The following is a 21,710-nucleotide window of genomic DNA, read 5'->3' on the forward strand; positions in this document are numbered from 1 at the left end:
TGTTATACTGTCTCATGAATTGTAATATGGAATTTCCAAAATATCACAATATCAATACAATTCAGTTTTTTTTTTTCATTCTTATAGTAACTGGTACCTATTAATTCCAATCAGAGCTTGTTCTTCTGAAGCATTGTTGCCATCTCCAACTTCCTGATCAATGCATGATGTTAAATGTTATTTGTAAGATATTGACATAAATTAGAATTACAAATCAACTTCACCATTTCATAAATCAAGAAAGCATACATCTTCAGCTTCAAATAAGCACTTGTGGTTATTTAGCAGCTTCATGATAGCTGACTTTTCTTTTCCGTATGAACGATATAATATATTAGACTAACTTTTTATACCACTATTGCTGAATTGGTTGGTGCCCCCACGTCCACCATGATGATCTGTGCCAGCTCTACCACCACCTCAACTAGATGTACTATTTTTCCCACTCTCACGAGACCTGAAAGCAGGTAAAAAAAAGCACAGAGAAAATCAAACAAAATATCAAAATTAAAAAAGGAGGGTATGGATTAAGTTATTATCAGTTAACTAAAGTAATTGTTGTTAAAGCTTTAGTGAAGCAATTAGAGCTCCCAAAAGGGCTAGAGCCTACCATGAATAGGTTCATACATCCAGCTTTCCATGGCACAGAAAAATAGGGTATGGTCATTTTGCAAATGCCCTGTGAATTCAAAAATCTCAACTGACAGCTTAGCTGCTAACCATCTAGATAGTGCAAAGACATTCTCTACATGATTAATAAAATTGACCTGATCAATGTGGTATTCTCTCCATAATTACTACAAAAAATAAGGTTTTTAGTAATTTGCATAAATAATTACAAAGTTGAAAGAAAACTAAAAGTTCAAGATATTAAACTAATTAAATAATGAGATCAAGCAAATTCTTTCTACATGTAGAATTAGCTCATGTGATGAGTAGGGACTGAGCACATAGCTACTTGCATTGCCTATATTGGCTACCTAGAGAGATTTTTAAACATTAAACCAAAAAGCAAAAGGAAAATAACCAAAGTGTCGATTTGATTTAGATTGTTGATATTTCCCTCTGATTACGGGTCGGAAGTTGGGAAAAGTGGGATACATGCTAGATGAACAAAAGATGCTCAACTCACATATCTCATACATAAAAATTCTGCTTCACATGGAAAGACCTGCTATGTTTATATGGATTATTAACATTTATAGCATCCGAAACATAAGAAAACACAAGTCCCCGAATAAATATGCAGGTTCCTAGGACCCTTTCCTTCTAATGAATAAGGAGAAGCCTTGTTTTTAAAATACTTGTACTGTTTGGTACTAGCATAACAGTCATGAATCCAAAATTCACTATCATTCAAAACAATTTAATACTAGAAAACTTAAAACCAAAATATGTGATTTTGAGTAGGCTATATCAAACTTCTTCTGTGGTTACAAATAATATTGCAAGCTTAAAATATTATCACTAGAGAATACAAACTATACACCGATCTTATAGTATCATGTTTAAATTATAATGTAAACCAAATCTTAAGAAGCAGAGCAAAATTTCAATAGCAATTCAAATTCTCAATTGCAAACCTGTTTGGCGAGTGAAAGAGCGTGATACTGCATTCGAGGGTTGCATCCAATATCGCCCAAAATCACCACACACGCCCTTCCTCATTTTCAAATCAATCGGAAACGATTTTTCGGGAAAATAGAAAAGGAAAGAAAATCTCACCAGCCATTACACGTAACATTTGGCAGAACTTCAAATAGAAGAGCAATGACATATGATACCTAATTTGATTTGACTTCAAATTGAACCATAAGGCACCTAATTTGTCCTAGGGTTTATCAATCCTTCATCGAAAAAGCTTTAAGGATAAAGGTGAAGAAATGTTAACCTACAATAAAAAGACGAGAAAAGCTGAAGTTGTAATTGCTGTGAATGGAGATTTGAAGACACGGAAGAATGAAAAAAAAGGAACGAGAAAAGCAATTTTTTATTTGTTTTAAATCAAGGGAAAGCATTTTTTTTCCTGCGATAATTTGGGACGTTGAATATCATTGTGGTAAAATTATGGGTATTTTTGTAATTCTATGATTATTTCGTAAATGTGACAAAACGCATGTAGTTAAGGGCCGCTTTTCTTGTAGTGTAGAAACTTAATTTCATTAGAAAGTGGAGATAATGAGGATCGAATTTGTAATCCCGTAATCATCTACAATATAAAGAATCATTTCAGCCCAAAAGCTCAACAAGAGAAGTGAAGGCCCGATAATAACTTTTATATTATATCTCTCTGAACATGTGTCATCAAGTTGAGATAATGAAGGGAATGAGATTATTGATTAATTTTTTTTCTTTTTATGGTGTGTACAAAAATTTAAAGATTTGGGTTCTCCCTTAAATTGCTTTTTGTCCAATAATTATATTATTTGAAAAATTAAACAATAATTATATATATATATATATATATATATATATATATATATATATAGCTGTAGAAATATTTTTTCATATATATATATATATATATATATATATTTATATATATATATATTTATATATATATTTGTAGTGTAATACACTTATTTTTTAGCAAGATCAAAGGGAAGTTTTTAGATACTATTAAATTACAGTGTCGTTACTTTTTAAGTATAAATGATTTGATACCTTTATATTATTATTTCAATCATATAGTTATAATCTATTCATAAAATAAATTATCAATATCAACTGCACCTAAATCTCAAAACTTCTTGTAGTCCTTCATACATGCAAGTAAGATGAAGTGATAAATGTTAGAGAAATATAAACCTTTGATTAGTCTTAACTTACTAGTTTAAACTTTTGAATTGAATTAGAGCTTTATATGGTATTATAGCCTCCGTGATTAAATGATTATAAATTCGATCCTCGCCGTCCACAATCTATTAATAAAATATTATAGAGTTTTTTAGCATAAATAGGTTGAGCGTGATATATATACATCCTTCAAATCCAATGGCTATTGTGTGTGTTAGAGAAAAATAAAACAATTAATGTAGCATCACCCAACAACTTAAGCTTTTTCATGATATCAGAGCTGATATGACTAAGTGTCATGAATTTGATCCTTACCGGTCTCATTCTATTAATATAAATAATTAAATATTGTAGAGTTTCTTAGCACAAATAAACTGATCCTGATACATCATACACTCTTCAAGTCCAATAAGCTTTCATATGAGGGGGTGTGATAGAGAAATATAAGCTATTGATGGATCTTCACTTACTAACTCAAATTTTTGGGTTTAAATGGGTCTTAACAATAAAATAGACTTTTTTTGTCACCTCAATATATTAAAGTATAAAATAATTATTAAATATGATTCGTTGCTAATGTTCGGACATTGGATGAGCAATAAGGTTAATTGAAAGAATTTTATTCCTTTAGTATTTGTGTAAATAATTCCACCTTGTCTAATGTGATAGAATGCCCCACTAATAGGAGTGTAAATAGGCTAGGTTGAGCTTTGACTTAAATTGTCTAGGCCTGTGTAAAATATTTTAGGTCTAGTCTGGCCTATTAGCCTTATATTGGCCCAAACTATAAGTATGGACTAACCAATATTTAAAAAATAAATTTTTTGGCCTAATCCTGTTAATCTGTTTAAACCTATTAAACATTCGATATTTAAAAAAATAATTAAAATAATTTTACTTTATTATTCAAAATTATTAAAATAATAATTTTATTTATTTTTTTAAAATAAATAATATAAAATAGGCTGGCCTATAGACTTAAAGGCCCGACATATAAAAGAAAACCTATGGCCTATTTTCTAAATAGACTTTTTTAAAAGTTTAGGCTTGTTCTATTTAATTATATTTAATAGGCTGAGTCTGACCTGATATAGGCTAGGTCATAGCCCCTATAGGCTGGGCTAGTCCATTTACACGTCTACCCACTAATAAACTCGATCAATTATTTAATTTAAGAAAATATAATCAACGAAATATGTGAATATGATAATATTTTATTTAATTTAACTAATTATGACAAGTACATAAGCCTAATTAGTATGGACATTTTAATTATCATAATTGACTTATATTGATTATTTTTATTTTTATTTTTTTGGTTTCCCAAGGTATCCTCTAGCCGACAGCCGAAGACTAGTTCTTTCGAGGCGGAAGATTACATTAAGTGGGTAAATCTCTCCTAACAAAGCCTTTTTCATACACAAGACCAGGGATCGAACCCCTGTCAGCATACTTAAGTAACACAGCTATCTATCAATTGTGCTGGGATTTGTTGGTTAAATTGATTAATTTTAATATTTAAAGTAATTATTTTGATTAATCAAACGGGTTGGAATTTAAATTTTATTCTGCCCAAGTAATCATTGAAAAATAATGATGTGTTCGAATCGAACATAAAGAAGTGATTGTAACACCCTGTAAGAACCCACACCGTTAATTAAGGAAATTAATTAAATAAATATGAGAATTAGAAATTAATTCCATAATTGACCCTAATAATTATTATGAGGCTCTAATAATTATATTAAGTGAGTAATAATGCTGAAAGTCGCTTTTCTGACGAAAAGTGCAGATACTGGTTCTGCAACTCGGTATAAATGCGTACCGATGAAATATCCCGGAAAATTATAAAAAGTGTGTATATGTCACTAGAATAATATATAGGACTTGTAAAATAAGTTTCAAGTTAAAATAATGAGAACTGGTGCCAGAACTGATACTGGTTATGGAAAAGTGCATACCGGAACGGTGCTGCGAAAAATATAATAAAAATATGATAAATCTTATAAAATTGAGTAGGTTCAGAATCCTGAGTTTGGGATTAAAATGCTAAGCGTAGCATTTAGCGCTAATACGGTGCGATTAAGACTTTAGTGGCTATATATAGCCTTGGCACATGATCCTAGGTTTTCTTTTAGCCTTCAGCGTTGGAATTTCTGAGTGGGTGAGACCAGCCACCTTGCTACTCCCTTTATTCTTCATTTTCTTACCAAAGACACCACATTTGATCATGGTTTCTTCTCTTGATCAACATATCTTGGTGTGAGCTATCTTGTGTTAGTGAGAGGGTCTTGTTTCTGAGTTCTTGCTACTGCCTTGGTGGGTTCTAGTTGTTGTCTTGGTAGTGGTGTTGTGAGAGCCTTTGGTGATGACTCTTTGAGCTTCAAGGAACCATCCTTGGGTGCAAAGACCCAACCTTGGGGTGCCTTTTTCGTGTGCTTGGTGAAGTCTGACTTTGGGAGCTTTGAGTGAGCTTCAAGAGCAGTCTTTGCTTCTGTTTTGATCCTTGGGTAAGTTGTTCAACCTTTGATCATGATTTTTAATGGTTAAAAGAGGTGTCTTGGCATTTTAATGAGTTAAACAAGTAACCAACTGTTATATGAACTTAAAAGAAGTTAAAAATGCATGCTTGGACGTTGGAATGGGTTAAAAATCCAACCTTTGGAAGGATATCTCGCGAAATGCAGAACTGCATTCTGTCGCGAATTATCCGAATATGCATATCTAGATATTGATATCCGGATATGGGGATCTGAATATCCAGATATTGATATCCGGATATTGGCAGAGAGATATCCGGATATGCCCCCGACAAGTATCCGGATATTCTGGGTTTTCGTGAACGGTGAAGGTACTGTTCATACAGAATGCTATTTTGGGTTTGTGGACCCATGATTGGCTACTGTGGACTTCTATAATGATTATGTGAGTCAGAATCTAAGTGATTAAGGACTTGTGGCTTTGTGAGAAGCCTAAAGATGTAAAACGTAAAAGAAAAACGTTGTCTTTATGTTTATGCTTATGAGCTATGTTTATTGATATGATTGCTGGTCCAAATCAGATTGTGATTCTGCTGTGTTTGGACTTTGAGCATTGGTTGGACTCTTGGCTTGGATTGTTAGCTTGCAAGGTAAGATCTTGTGTCCTCGGTTTAGCCATTGTTGGTTCCACCATGTCCCATGGGGGTATGGTTATATGCATGATGTTGTTTTCATGATATATTGATTTGTGAAATGTTGTTGAGTTGTTATATGCGAGTGCCTTTATGATATGCATGTGGTGTTCCACCTATACGGTAAGCCTGAGTATGTGGTACATACAAGAGGGTGAGGTTGTGGGTGAGGTGCAAGCGGTGTTCCTTGTACTTATTGTGGGGTTATAGACGCACGTCCTGCATTTCTCTGGCCAGTAGAATAGAGATAACACACATGGCATGAATATCTATTGCACTGCATAGTTTTGGAACTTATACTGTTAAATGCTTTTGAACTTATATTGCTCGTGTAAGTGAGCTTGGGGTGGAAGATCCTTGAGGACCCCTTGTCTTACTGAGATTTCTTTTTAGAGATCTCACCCCACGTTTGGTGCACATATTTCAGGTTCAGGTAATGCGGGGGTTGAGACCTTTGGCGGCAGGAGGCCGGAGCTTAGCTGATTATATATGTTGTATGCTGACATGACTGGATATTGGATGCTATTTATGTTTTCTGTCTTTATATTGATATTTGAGTCGAGACTCTTTTGTGGGCTTTGTTGCCTTATTTGGTGAGCATGGGGTTTGTCCATGCCACATTGATGTTAGTACTTTTAGCTTGAGTTGTATAAACTATCAGGGTTGTCCGGTCTACGTGTTGTAATTTCGTGACTAGAGACACATTTATGCTATTTATATATTGATGTATTTCAGTTAGCTGTCTTTTGCAATTTACATACAGCCGATGTTTTATAAAATGAATTAAGTAATTCAACTTGGCTAATGATAATGACGTCATAATTGAACAAAAAAAGATATTCCGCATTTTAAAATTAAGCGTGGCTTAATACGATGATATGATAACAACCGGATATATACGGGGTGTTACACACCCCGTACGTATGCAGCCGGTGTATTAACATAAAAATGGTATTTAAAGTGCAGCTTGCAATAATTAATCGTGGAAGCAATAAACTGTTTTGGATAAATAACAAGGTTAATCCTCACGGTAGATTAACTTTTCCTTTTAATAACAATCCTTATGTAATTACAACACTAAAATAAAATCTGAAATACCTCGTACTCATAAATAACAATTCATAAGCATTCATAACTCATGGTGTTACAATACAAATACTCAAGTCGACAAATACACAGATTATTTAATAGTGGCATAGACAACCCTTATGCTCACCACAAATATCAACATAATCCATCAAATCTAGTCATAATAAAGTCTCATCATGGCAATATAAATAATCATAATATGCATGACTCATAACAATAATGAAATCTCTATGCTGGACTCTTGCCTCTATCAGTGTCCGTCTCACGAACGTCATCTCTTGAAAAATGTGTCCCAGAAGGGGTGAGATTTCATATCAATCGGATGATTAACGAATCAATTATAGATTCCATAACCTATTTATCATAAAATTACATAATATAACTATGTAATTCCATAATTTCCTATAATTATATAATTATATCAATAATAACCATAAATAAATAATTTTTAAAAGTTTAGGTTGATATACTAGCCAACTTCATAATGGAGCTCACTCCACTGGATGGAGGAAGCGCTAAGAAAGACGACATGTGGAAGGTTTATGTAGATGGTTCATCAAATAATAAAGGGAGTAGAGCTGGAATCATAGCTGAAAGTCCAAAAGGGGTTTCAATAGAACACTTCCTACATCTGAATTTTCCAACTTAAAATAATCAAGCAGAATATAAAACCATGATAGCTGGTCTGATGCAGGTAAAAGAACATGGGACAAAAAGAGTTAAAGTCTTCAGTGATTCCCAATTTGTCACTCCATAATTTGATGCAAAATATCAAGCCAAGGGTCCTCTGTTGATGAAATATTTAAATAAAGTGAAAGAAATCATATCCGAGTTTGATGAAGTTATGATCACTCACATTCCTTCAGGAGTGAACAGCAGAGCTGATATCCTATCCAAATTGGCAAGTACAAAGAACCCGGGTAATCACAGAACCGTGGTTCAGCAAAGCATAGTGGAGCCGAGTTGCATAATGGTCATTACGTCATCAGAAGATTGGAGGCAGCCAATTGTTGCTTATTGAAAAGTGGAACATTGCCAGAGGATTCAGTAGAGTCTAAGAAATTAATCTGAGATTCAGCATTGTATACAGTGGTAGAGGATCCACTATATAGAAAAGATTTGCATTCTCCAATACTAAAGTGCTTGAACTCAAAAGAAGCCGAGTACTTCTTGGCAGAGATACATGAAAGAATTAATGGTTATCATATGGGATCCAAAGCCCTGGCTCGAAAAACTCTTTGAGGAGGTTATTATTGGCCCACCATGGAAGCTGATGCGAAAGATCATGTGAAGAAATGTAGCAGCTGTCAAAAACATGCCTGGATGATAATTTCCCTTCCAGAATAATTGACATATATCTTGGCTCCATGACACTTCTATAAATGGGAAACGCATTTGCTGGGACCATTTAAAGTGGCTGAAGGACAGTTACGATGGTTGATTGTAACTGTTGATTATTTTATGAAATGGATAGAAGCTGAACCTATCACTACTATTACCTCGGCTAAAGTTCAATGATTTTTTGACAGAAATATTATTTCCAAATTTGAAATTCAAACCGAGATAGTGACAGATAATGGAGCTCAGTTTACTGACAAAAGGTTTCAAGAATTGATGGTTGATTACAAGATTCAGCATCACTTTGCATATGTGGAACATCCCCAATCAAATGGGCAAGCTGAAGCTTCTAATAAGGTGATTGTGGATGGATTCCGAAAACAGATAGAGGATGCTAATGACAGTTGGGTTCAATAACTATACTTTATTTTATGGGGGTATAGAACGAGTATCCAAACAGTAACTGTAGAAACTTCATTCAGACTTACTTATGGATGCGTGGCTATGATCCCGATTGAGATTGAAGAGCCATCTTGGAGGAAAATGAAGACTCTTAAAGAGAAGGAAGAAGAGAATAGTAAAATTCTAGCAATAGAGTTAGACCTGGTAGATGACATCAGAGTCACGACACATTGCTGAGATGTGGCAACCAAGCAATTGATCGCAGACAGATATAATATAAAAGTAAGACCAAGGTAATTTGAAAAAATTGACTTTGTACTTCGAAGAGAAGATATTGGCAACAAGAATGCTAAAGATAGGAAGCTGGCTACAAACTGAGAAGGCCCTTACCGGGTAAGAGAGAAACTTGGTAAAGGAGCTTAGATCCTGGAAACGTTAGAAGAAAAGCCCATCAAGAGAACATGGAACACGGATAAACTGAAGATGTATTACAGTTAAGTTCTGAGTTCCATGTAAAGGCTATTTTGAATATTTTTTCAATTTCTAGGCGAATTATTTTTGCTTTTGTAGGGGTTGTCTACCGTCAACTATATCGAAAAATTCACGTAATCAATATTTTCAATTTGAATAAATGAGGAAATTTTCATTGAAATTTATCCTTATGATTATGATGCATCAATATACAGATCCGAGATAAAGATGTGATTTGTCATAATGACTCTGATCAAGTCGAAAAGTTCAAAATTGTGGTCATTGAACCAAACTCGAACATGTAACAATATTGCCTTTACTTTGGATAAAATCTTGGTAATGAAACTTGAATTACAGATGGAAGGAATCAATGTTTACCTTCGCAAATAGAAACTTCGCAAAATGCTAAGTTAAAATAAAAAACGTCATGGAAATCAATACCTAACAAAGAAAAGTGTGGAATTCGTATAATATAGATTGACCTTGACCAGGTCAGCAATAACACTTGAAATTCATATCCCAGTTAATAGATATAATGAGATAATCCTTTTATGGTTTAAAAAGCTTAAAATTATATCTGAATTACTAAATAAGCCTAAAAATCTAGGCGTATAAAACCATATTATCAAGGAAAAGATATGATAAAAGCTCTGCCTTAAAGTTCGGCTAAGATAATACTAACTAAAAAGAAATGCATGCAGTTAGTAAGTAATGTGAAATCAGCAAATATTAAACATGAAGAAACAAAATCAGGAAGGATCCCGACAATATTCATTACAATATCAAAAGGGGCCCCAAAGCCCCAAAAAAGAAATACAAATAAAATCGACATCCCGGCTCTTCATTTTGCAGGCTTCTCAGATTAATCTAGCATCTCAGTACCTACCTCGGAAGTAATGTCCTTAGTAACAACCTCCTCTTCTCCTTTGCTCCGGTCTCTATCTAGCCGAGTTGCAGAGTCACCTGCAGGAGACTGAAGGGGAGGGATTAATAGTTCATTGCTGACGTAGGCTATGTGATGCATCCCATCAACGTTGTGCTCAATGCCAAGGTTGAGAAGCCTAATCTGAGACAAAACATTGTTGAAAAAGCCTAATACAACCTTCTCAAGCTCGACACGATATTATAAAGCCTCACCTTAATAAAGGGAAACATTATCTACAGCCTCTTTCAACTTTGCATCAGTAGATTCAAACATCAACTTGAATGACTACATGTTCTCAATATTATGAGCATGAGTCATTTGAAGAGAAAGGTACTCATAATTAATTGTCTTGAAGTCCTCCTTCACCTTGAGAAGCTCCTCATAAGTCTTGGCTTTCTCTTCCCTGCAGCCCTCATCTCGGTGTGTGCCTTGCTATACTTATTTTTCAAAGCAACAAAAGGCCTCACCAAAGAAACCATCTTCATGGAGTTTAATTCAATTACCTCCAATTCCTTGATCTCGGCATCAGAGAAAGGATTGGGATCATAGAAACGAGCAGGAGAACGAAGAACATTGCGACGATCGCTACTAACTCCAACATCCCAAATGACACCTTGAGAAAGACTAGCTGCTAAAAGAGGAGGACAAGTTTGAGTTGTAGCTGCCATAGCTTGGGAAGAAACACCAGTTGGAGAAGTTCAGATATCTTTCGACTTGTCAGCCGAGGTCCCTTTGGACTTATCCCTAATAGCACTCTTTTTAACCCTTGAAACATGGGTCTTGCGCTTCCGGGATGTGAGGTCAGTGGTCGAGGTCTTCTTATCTCGGCTGCGCATTTTGTTGCCCCTCCATATCTGAAACTGCAAAATTAAAACAATAGAAACATGTAAAAAATGGGATCTTGACATTACAAGTATCAAACAAATAAATAGTAGAGAAATCATACTCAGTTCCAAATCTAACTCGTCTTGAGATTTGAAAATTAACGATGCCACGCTAACATAGCCACACTCCTTCACATATGAAAGCATGGAGACAACCACATTAACATCAAACATCAGACAACTCGGTTTCGTTGAAATGATAATTGGAAGGAGTAAAGTTATGATGATCAAGAGACTAATATAAGGGGAATTTCCCCTTTACATTCTTAACCTCTGAGGAGCGAATGAACCAGGTTTCTTTCCTGACTTAAGCAGTAACTTTAAAGAATTTATCTTTAAATTTCTTAAAAGACTCAGAATAAACATGGAAAAGTGTTCTAAAAGGATGACCTCGGATATTAACCCAACCTATTCTTTTCGGAGGCTCACGGCTAGTACGGGAAGTAATGGCCTAGAAAAAGAAAAAGAAGAGGGAAACTATACAGGCAAAGTTAGATGATGGGACGTAAATTCGTTCCCATCTAAGCCCATTTTGATGGCAAAATACCATACGTTCCCTCATCTGATGAGCAACTTCAGGATGAAAATCACTTGTTTTACACATTTGTGACAAAAACACAGTGGGGAACGGATGGTAACGTATTCCTTTAAAATATATTAAAAGGGGAACGGATTGAGACACATTTAATGCATCTGCTCCATTCATTTAATGCTTCTGTACACTTTGCAGGTAACGTAGAGTTAAAGACTTCTAAAAAGCAAGGCGGTTCACCAACTGAGCAGCTGGAAACGAAAAGAGCAGGGAATCAAGAGTTCTCATTGGCTGAAAACAGAAGCAAAACATGGGAAGGCCTACAAACAACGGCTAATCATCAGCAAACCCTGTTCCATTCAGCAATTCACACAAGCTTCCATACTCTGCTGCCACTGTCCCGTCCCCTTATTCAAGCAACTAGCTCCAAGGGAATTACAGTCTTGCCATTCTCCTTCCATCTATAAATAGGACCACCCTCATACAAAAACATTATCGGATTCTGGAGGGATTAAAGTCCAGAAGGAAGAAGATCACCTAGTAGTAGTAGTAGTTAGTAACTTAGTTTAATTTTCAGTTGTAACTATAGTTAAGCGACAACCCCTCTTCCCTTCTTTGTAAACAACCATCAAGACTCCTCACGAGCAAATACCCATCTTTCTCCATTTTCTGTTTATTTTTGTAAACTATCTTTTAAATTAATATAAGTGTTTTTCTCTTCGTTCCAATCGTTATCTCTTGACTGAATCTCGGGTCTATGTGATCTCAGTTGAGAATAATTATGTTTAAATTATCAGCCATGAGCTGAACTATCTGTGGAACGGGTAAACTGTGAAACTCTTAAAGAACTATTTTCAAAACTCTTGACCGAAACTTTTTGTATTTCTTTGGCTAAGTAAGCTATATTCATTGTGCGCCAATGGAAATTGGGTACATACTGAGAAAGGAACTTCCATAAGGAAGGGATTTCAGACAGCTTAGCCATTGGGGGAAGGTAGATGTCATGGCAAAAATGCTACTGGTCACCTTAGGAATAAGGGGCCAACTCGTCCATTTTAAGGTTCTGAACTAAGTACCTGTTGGAGTCAAGGGAGCCATGGGAATATGGAAACTTGTGAGCCATCTAGACTATGAGCTGAGGAATCAGAGTTGGCAGGCAAAGAAATTGGGACAAAGCCAAAAGGTACTAAGTCTGGAGCAGAGAAAACAGTCCCTTTAAGAGTGAAGCAGTGAATCTGTTCCTTCTGTTAAACTGTTTTAACAACCACGCTGTTGTCTCTTGATTATAGTTATTTCTGTTTTAGTAGTTTTATTTTATTTCATTTAGTACTTATAAAAACTCCAATGATTGTTATCTCACCTTCTTCTAAACAAGAAGGATCACATACATAACTCAACGAGCAACTGTTTGCCATCAGATTGAACCTACTGTTCCTGAGGAACGTTGTCAAGACAGTAGGGAACGTTTGACCCGACAGTTCATTTACTAACTTTTCTTCTCATTTTCACTCTTTATAAACAGTGATAAAACATTAATTAGCACTCTATCCTCGTGGGAACGATAATTTGGGCACTAATACTCCCTTTATTACTTGATGCGTGCACTTGCGCACTTGGGTTGGAACTAAGGGACGAATCTGTGTTCTGCAAGAACAGAGGAACGTCCCCTATCAAAACTTATATTTTCCACCATCAGCAAACCACCCAACAAGTTTTTGGCGCCGTTGCCTGGGATAGAAACACTAACTGTTGTTCTTATCATTGTTTTCTAACACATATACTGTATATCTGACTTTACTTTTATATTTTTCTCTCTTTATCACTGAATATGTTGTGCATATATATATACCCTGTGCTATTGGTTTATGAGTGAAGAGTTTGAAATAGACTCTAAGCACTCCATTGAAGTACCTGAGTTTCTCTTTGATCCTGAGCCAGAACGCACACTCCATAGGAGAAGAAGGAACCTCAGAGAAGGATTTCCTGAAAACATGGCTGATCACAATAATAACAATGAAGAGGTTCCCCCTGAACAGAACTTCAGAACTTTGGCTGCTCCTTTTAGGAACAGACCAGACAGGGGAGTAATCCTCCCTCCCGTAGCACCCAATTTTGAACTAAAGCCTATCATATTTCACATGATTAGGGAAGCAGGGGTCTTCAATGGACTCCCTGCAGAAGATCCTTACACACACCTCACCACATTCCAAGATATCTGTGACAATTTTAAAGCTGAGGGTGTAACAGAAGAGAGCACGAGAATGAGGTTGTTCCCTCACTCTTTAGGTTTAAAAGCTAAAACATGGATGAAAACTCTCACCCCTGGATCAATCCACACATGGGAAGAACTCTCTAACAAGTTCATAGAGAGGTTTCTCCCAATGTCTCGACAATCAGATGTTAGAGCAGAAATCTCTAGCTTCAGAATGTTTTATGGAGAAAATCTCTATGAAGCATGGGAGAGATACAAGGACATCATAAGAAAATGTCCAAACCATGGGGTAGAGTGTTGGGGAGTGTTACAATCTTTCTATAAAGGACTTGACCATACTTCTCAGTCTCACTTAGATTTTGCTGCAAGAGGATATTTTTTTACAGGAACACTTGAATCAGGATATGAAATCATAGAAGGGACTGCTGAAAGATGTCTCCAATGGCCAAGACAGAGTGAGCCCAGTGAGGAAGCCAGGCATGCTAGAACTAGATAAACAAACTGTCATGGAAGCCCAGCTGGCATCATTCATGAATGAAGTGAAGAACCTAAAAGTCGACCAAGAAGCACCAAGGATGGAAGTCTTACAACTCACAACAACTGAAACAGAACCATGCTCAGCCTGTGGTGACCTTCATGACTCAACAGACTGCCCATCTACTGCATTGGTGTGTTATGCAGAAAATTTTGGCAATAGGAACTTCACCAGAGACCATCAACAAGCATAACGAAATACACATTCAAGCCCTGGAGGAACTATCATTAAGGATCAGAACCACAACACCCAATGGAGGCCACCCATTAACCAGAGACCATTCAACAACAATCAGCAGCAGTATCAGCAAGGTAGCAGCAGTGGAACGTCTGAACAAAGAAGAAACAACTACGTTCCATTCCACAGAGATGGCCAACGCATCAACACCCTGGAAAATTATGTCAAGGAATATGTCACCAGGAATGATGCAGTGGTCAGGAACATTGAGTCCCACCTGGGGTAGATTGCTGCCAACCTTCAAACCAGAACACAAGGATCATTAGCAAGGAATACTGACGTTCCTTCAACAACCTCGCCAAAAGTAACACCTATCTCCCCTTCAGAGCAAATCAAGGCTGTCACCTTAAAAAATGGGAAAGCCACAGCACAACCCACAGTTCGACCAAAGGAAAAAGAACAAACTGAAACACCTGAAGCAGCCCCAAAAGCACAGCAACAATTACCAGTCACAGACAAACAGAACCCAGAACCTGAAAAAGAAGTCAACAGCCAACCAATCAGTCCAACTCAAAGCAGGCAAATATCAACAAAAATTATGTTCCCTCAAAGAACAAAAAAAACAACAACAGGAGGATAAGCACTTTGGAAAGTTCCTGGACATTTTAAAACAACTTCACATCAACATTCCTCTGGTGGACGCACTAGAACAGATGCCCAGGTACATAAAATTCATGAAAGATGTCCTCTCAAAAAAAAGAGGAATAACGAAATATGAGACTGTAAAAATGACACAAGAGAGTTGCCAATACTTAGGCAAACTCCCACCTAAGCTTCAAGACCCAAGAAGCTTCACCATTCCTTGCGTTATAGGAAACACGTACCAAGGGAAAGCCTTGTGTGATTTAGGGGCCAACATCAATCCCATGCCCCTATCTGTCTTTAAACAATTATCCACTGGACCAACTAAACCCACCACGGTGACCTTGCAAATGGCAGACAGATCCATCGTCAAGCCAGAAAGGAAGATTGAAGATCTGCTAGTCAAAGTAGATAAATTTATCTTACCTGCTGACTTCATTATTCTGGATTATGAAGCTGATGTTGATGTTCCCATCATTCTGGGTAGACCGTTCCTAGCAACTGGAGGAGCAGTTATAAATGTACAAAAGGGGGAACTAACCATGAGAGTTCATGACGATGAGATCAAGTTCAATATTGTCAAAGCAATAAAGTTCCAGGATGAAGGAGAAGACTTGGAAGAATGTTCTGCTCTCACTTTGTTAGACAATCAGCATAGCAGAAAAACAGAGGAAGAAGAATACGAGGAAGAAGAAAAAGACCCACAACAGGAAGAGCAGAGTTTCTATCTGCAAGAAAGAAGGCCTGAACCTTTGATAAGAACTGAAAAGAAGAAGCAGCTCAAAAGACCTTCTTCAGAAAAACCTCCTGAGTTAGAACTAAAACCCCTTCCCCAACATTTGAAGTATGCATATCTGGGGAACAACAAAACCCTTCCTGTGATCATTTCTTCGTTTCTTACCAAGGAACAAGAAGGACTGTTGCTTGACAAGCTAAAAAAATACCAAGGAGCCATCGGTTGGACCATAGTTGATCTCAAAGGTATCAGTCCCTCATTTTGTATGCATAAAATATTATTGACTGATCCTAACAGTTTTTCAGTGGAACATCAAAGAAGATTGAACCCTATAATGAAAGAAGTAGTGAGAAAGGAAGTCATCAAATGGCTGGATGCAGGGATCATATACCCAATATCTGACAGCAGTTGGGTAAGTCATGTCCAATGCGTCCCCAAAAAGGGGGGCATCACAGTGGAAAAGAATGAAAAGAATGAGCTGATACCTGTGATAAAGGTTACAGGATGGAGAATCTGCCAAGATTACAGGAAGCTCAACAATGCCACCAGGAAGGACCATTTCCCACTCCCTTTTACAGATCAGATGCTGGACCACCTAGCAGGAAAAGAAACTTCTGCTTCCTTGATGGATATTCGGGGTATAATCAAATTGCTTTGGCACCAAAAGATCAACATAAGACCACCTTCACTTGCCCATATGGAACGTTCGCTTTCAGAAGGATGCCCTTCGGGTTATGTAATGCACCAGCAACGTTCCAGAGGTGTATGTTCTCAATCTTTTCTGATCTAATAGGTGAAGGAGTAGAAGTCTTTATGGATGATTTTTCAGTACTGGGGACGTCATATGATCACTGCTTGGACAATTTAGAAGAAGTCTTTCAAAGGTCTTTGTCCTCTAATCTAGTGCTTAATTGGGAAAAATGCCACTTCATGGTGAAAGAAGGAATAGTCCTGGGACATAAAATTTCTAGAGAAGGACTGGAAGTGGATCAAGCCAAAGTAGAAGCTATAGCAAAAATGCCACCACTAGTAAGTGTAAAAACCTTGAGATCTTTTTTAGGGCATGCAGGCTTTTACAGAAGGTTTGTTAAAGATTTTTCCAAAATAGATAGACCTTTATGTCACTTATTAGAAAAAGACATAAAATTTGAGTTTAACTCTGACTGTGTGAAAGCTTTTGAATCTTTGAAAAATAAGCTCATTACCACGCCTGTCATCCAACCTCCAGACTGGAACTTACCCTTTGAACTAATGTGCGATGCAAGTGATCATGCTATTGGGGTAGTTCTGGGCCAGAGGAAGGACAAACTTTTTCGTAGCATATATTACGCCAGTAAAACTCTAAATGAAACTCAGGTGAACTACACAGTCACTGAAAAGGAGCTATTGACTGTAGTATATGCTTGTGAAAAATTCAGGCCTTACATTTTATGATCAAAAGTTACTGTCCATACTGACCCTGCAGCTCTCAAGTACCTCTTCTAAAAAAGGAAGCAAAACCAAGATTGATAAGATGGGTCCTACTGCTACAAGAGTTCAATCTGGAGATCAAAGAAATAAAAAGATGTGAAAATCAAATTGCAGACCATCTGTCCAGATTGGAACACATTGAAGTGGGGCTACCAATCAAGGAAATGTTCTCTGACGAACAATTGTTTGTCATTAATCACATAGAGAAAAATGCTCCTTGGTTTGCTGATATAGCCAACTTCCTTGCAGCAGGACTGGAACCTTATGAGGCGTATAAAATGCAGAAGAAGAAATTTTTTCACGACTGGAGGAACTACCTCTGGGACGAACCACTACTGTTCAGAAGATGCACAGACCAAATGATAAGAAGGTGCGTCCCAGAAGAAGAACAGCCTCAAATCCTTCAACACTACCATTCGTCCCCATATGGAAGACATCTAGGTGGAATCAGGACTGCCTCCAAGGTTCTTCAATCAGGTTTCTTCTGGCCTTCCCTTCTTAAAGATGCACTTCAATATGCAAAAAATTGTGATAAATGTCAAAGAGAAGGTAACTTGACTAAACAAAATGAAATGCCCCTCAATCCGATCCTAGAAGTTGAATTATTTGATGTTTGGGGCATTGATTTCATGGGACCTTTTCCTCCTTCGTGTGGTAACAAATTCATATTAATGGCTGTAGATTATGTAAGCAAGTGGGTAGAAGCAGTTGCTTTACCCACTAATGATGCTAAGGTGGTTATAAAATTTTTAAAGAGGAACATATTAACCAGATATGGAACCCCACGTTGTCTCATCAGCGACGGAGGGAAACATTTCATCAACCGCCAACTTGAGAGGTTGTTGGAGAAATATGGAGTCAAACACAAAGTTGCAACCCCATATCATCCACAAACCAGTGGTCTCATTGAAGTCTCTAACCGAGAGGTTAAGAGAATTTTAAAGAAGATAGTTAATCCTTCTCGAAAAGACTGGTCTCTCAAGTTAGACGAGGCATTATGGGTTTACAGAACAGCACACCCTTAGGGTGTTCCCCCATACAGATTGATATTTGGCAAAGCTTGCCACCTCCCCCTCGAACTGGAGCACAAGGCTTATTGGGCAGTTCAAACCCTCAACATAGATGAAAAAACAGCTGGAGAGAAGAGATTGTTGCAACTCGAAGAATTAGAGGAGTTCAGAGGGAACACATACAAAAATCATAAATTATACAAGGAGAAGATGAAAAAGTGGCACGATAAAAGGATCAGGAACAGAGATCTCAAAATCGGTTAGAATGTGCTACTCTTCAACTCCAGACTGTTCCCAGGTAAACTCAAATCAAGATGGACCGGGCCATATCAAATTGTTAACGATGCAGGAAACGGAACTTTTGAAATCCAAGGTGCAGAACATGGTCGTTCCTTCAAGGTAAATGGGCACAGGTTGAAACTATACAATGATGAAACCTTTGATGAAAAAGAGGAAAGTATCCCTCTTTCTGAAACTCCTTGAGAGGTAAGTACCATGTCTAGCTAAAGACATTAAACTAAGCGCTGATTGTGAGGCAACCCAGTAGATACATTTGCTCTCTGACAAAGAGCAAAGTTTTGGGGTGGTTATCCATAACCACATAGCTCCTAAAAAGGAGGGAACACCTGATGTTCCTCTCCAAAAAGTTCAAATAAAGTACGTTCCGTTCCAGGAACGTAGTTTTGGGGTGATCCCTAACCACATAATTCCAATGAAAAGGAGAAACCCTCCTATTTATCTTAGCTTAGTTTATTTTTTAGTTCTGTTTTTAATTTAGTTTCTTTCCGTTCCCTTGTAATTAATCTTTTTGAAATAGAAAAAACTTTTTGATCAAACTGTTTGGTATATGCATGCATTTCAGTTATAGTATTAAGACTGCCCAATTCTTTTGGATTGGCTAACATACATGAAACACAAAGTCACTGACTAATCATGCTTGTTCTTTCTCTAAGTACTTGAAAATAGAAATAGTGCAGGGAATTTAATCCTCAGATTTTTGAAAGAAGCTGATCTGTGTGAACTCAAACTGGTAAGGAACGGAAAAATGCCAAACACCTACTTCTGAGAGCGTTCCAGAGGTGTAACCACAATGAAACTTTTCAGCTTGCCTTAATGTTGTAAGTACTGCTGAAGACAGATGAATTCTGCTGTCAAGGATCAAAACAGAATCACACACTCACCTCACCTCCATCATACACCATCTGGTCAATCAGAAAGAACAAGGAACGTACTCAACAATGAACCAAAAAAGAGGATAGAAGAAAAAAAAGGGAGCAGCCATTCAAAAGAATTCAAGAAAAACCAGAAAATCATCCTCTAAAGGGGGAAAAAGGCTCAAGAAAAGGTGTTCCCTAAAAAAAAAACAGAAAAAGTCCAAGTTCAAAGACACGAAAGCTAAACGTTCATTGGTCCCACAAATAAGACCACCACTTCTTCCACATTTCCATATACTTACCCATCAAAGAATCCTTGGAACGGAAGACAACTGTACTTCATAGGAACGCAGCAGAAAGGGCAAGTTCTGAAGAATCACATCCAAGAATGGACAGAGCAAACACCAACCCATGAGTGACAATGAGACAAGAGATCAACAACCTTCTCTTATCTGGGGACAAAATACTCTTACTGTTTACTATGGAGAGTAGTTCATTTTCTGAAAAGTTCATGGTTGCTCACTGGCTCAAGTTCCTTTCTATTGTGCTATTCTTTTAAATTGGGCAGACCAATACAATAATTCTGAGTTGTTTGAGGACAACCAACAGTTTAGTTTTGGGGTGTTTGATGGGACGTAAATTCGTTCCCATCTAAGCCTATTTTGATGGCAAAATACCATACGTTCCCTCATCTGATGAGCAGCTTCAGCATGAAAATCACTTGTTTTACACATTTGTGACAAAAACACAGTGGGGGAACGGATGGTAACGTATTCCTTTAAAATATATTAAAAGGGGAACGGACTGAGACGCATTTAATGCACCTGCTCCATTCATTTAATGCTTCTGTACACTTTGCAGATAACGTAGAGTTAAGGACTTCTAAAAAGCAAGGCGGTGCACCAACTGAGCAGCTGGAAACATGAAGAGCAGAGAATCAAGAGTTCTCATTGGCTGAAAACAGAAGAAAAACATGGGAAGGTCTGCAAACAACGGCTAATCATCACCAAACCCTTTCCATTCAGCAATTCACGCAAGCTTCACACTTTGCTGCCACCGTCCCGTCCCCTCATTCAAGCAACTAGCTCCAAGGGAATTACAGTCTTGCCACTCCTCTTCCAGCTATAAATAGGACCACCCTCACACTAAAACATCATCGAATCCTGGAGGGTTTACAGTGAGAAAGGAAGAGATCACTTAATAGTAGTTAGTAACGTAGTTTAATTTTAAGTTGTAACTGTAGTTAAGTGACAACCCCTCTTCTCTTCTCTGCAAACAACCATCAAGACTCCTCACGAGCAAATACCCATCTTTCTCCATTTTTCCGTTTCTTTTTGTAAACTGTCTTTTAAATTAATATAAGTGTTTTTCTCTTCGTTCCAAACTTATCTCTTGACTGAATCTCGGGTCTATGTGATCTCATTTGAGAATAATTATGTTTAAACTATCAGCCATGAGCTGAACTATCTGTGGAACGGGTAAACTGTGAAACTCTTAAAGAACTGTTTTCAAAACTCTTGACCGAAGCTTTTTGTATTTCTTTGGATAAGTAAGCTATATTCATTGTGCGCCAATGGAAATTGGGTATATACTGAGAAAGGAAGTTCCATAAAGAAGGGATTTCAGACAGCTTAGCCATTGGGGGAAGGTAGATGTCATGGCAAAAACGCTACTGGTCACCTTAGGAATAAGGGGCTAACTCATCCATTTGAAGGTTCTGAACTAAGCACCTGTTAGAGTCAAGGGAGCCATAGGAATATGGAAACTTGTGAGCCATCTAGACCATGAGCTGAGGAATCAGAGTTGGCAGGCAAAGAAACTGGGACATATTTTATTTAGTACTTATAAAAACTCCAATGATTATTATCTCACCTTCTTCTAAACAGGAAGGATCACACACATAACATAACGAGCAACTGTTTGCCATCGGATTGAACCTACTGTTCCCGAGGAACGTTGTCAAGACAGTATGGAACGTTTGACCAGACAGTTCATTTACTAACTTTTCTTCTCATTTTCACTCTTTATAAACAATGATAAAACAATAATTAGCACTCTATCCTCGTGGGAACGATAATTTGGGCATTAATACTCCCTTTATTACTTGATGCGTGCACTTGCGCACTTGGGTTGGAACTAAGGGACGAATCTGTGTTCTGCAAGAA

At 37.1% G+C, this 21,710-nt stretch overlaps 1 non-coding gene across 1 annotated transcript; it reads right to left on the reverse strand.

The window, feature by feature from the left end:
• Window positions 1–14,005: 14,005 nt before the first annotated feature.
• LOC133284717 (small nucleolar RNA R71) lies at window positions 14,006–14,112 on the reverse strand. The gene has a single exon (XR_009747929.1). It is a non-coding gene; the product is annotated as a small nucleolar RNA R71 (small nucleolar RNA).
• Window positions 14,113–21,710: the final 7,598 nt, after the last annotated feature.

This window comes from Gastrolobium bilobum, unplaced genomic scaffold (assembly GCF_033153095.1).
Source record: "Gastrolobium bilobum isolate Gb01-03AN ecotype WA unplaced genomic scaffold, APGP_CSIRO_Gbil_v1 utg6177, whole genome shotgun sequence".
NCBI classification, from domain to species: domain Eukaryota; kingdom Viridiplantae; phylum Streptophyta; class Magnoliopsida; order Fabales; family Fabaceae; genus Gastrolobium; species Gastrolobium bilobum.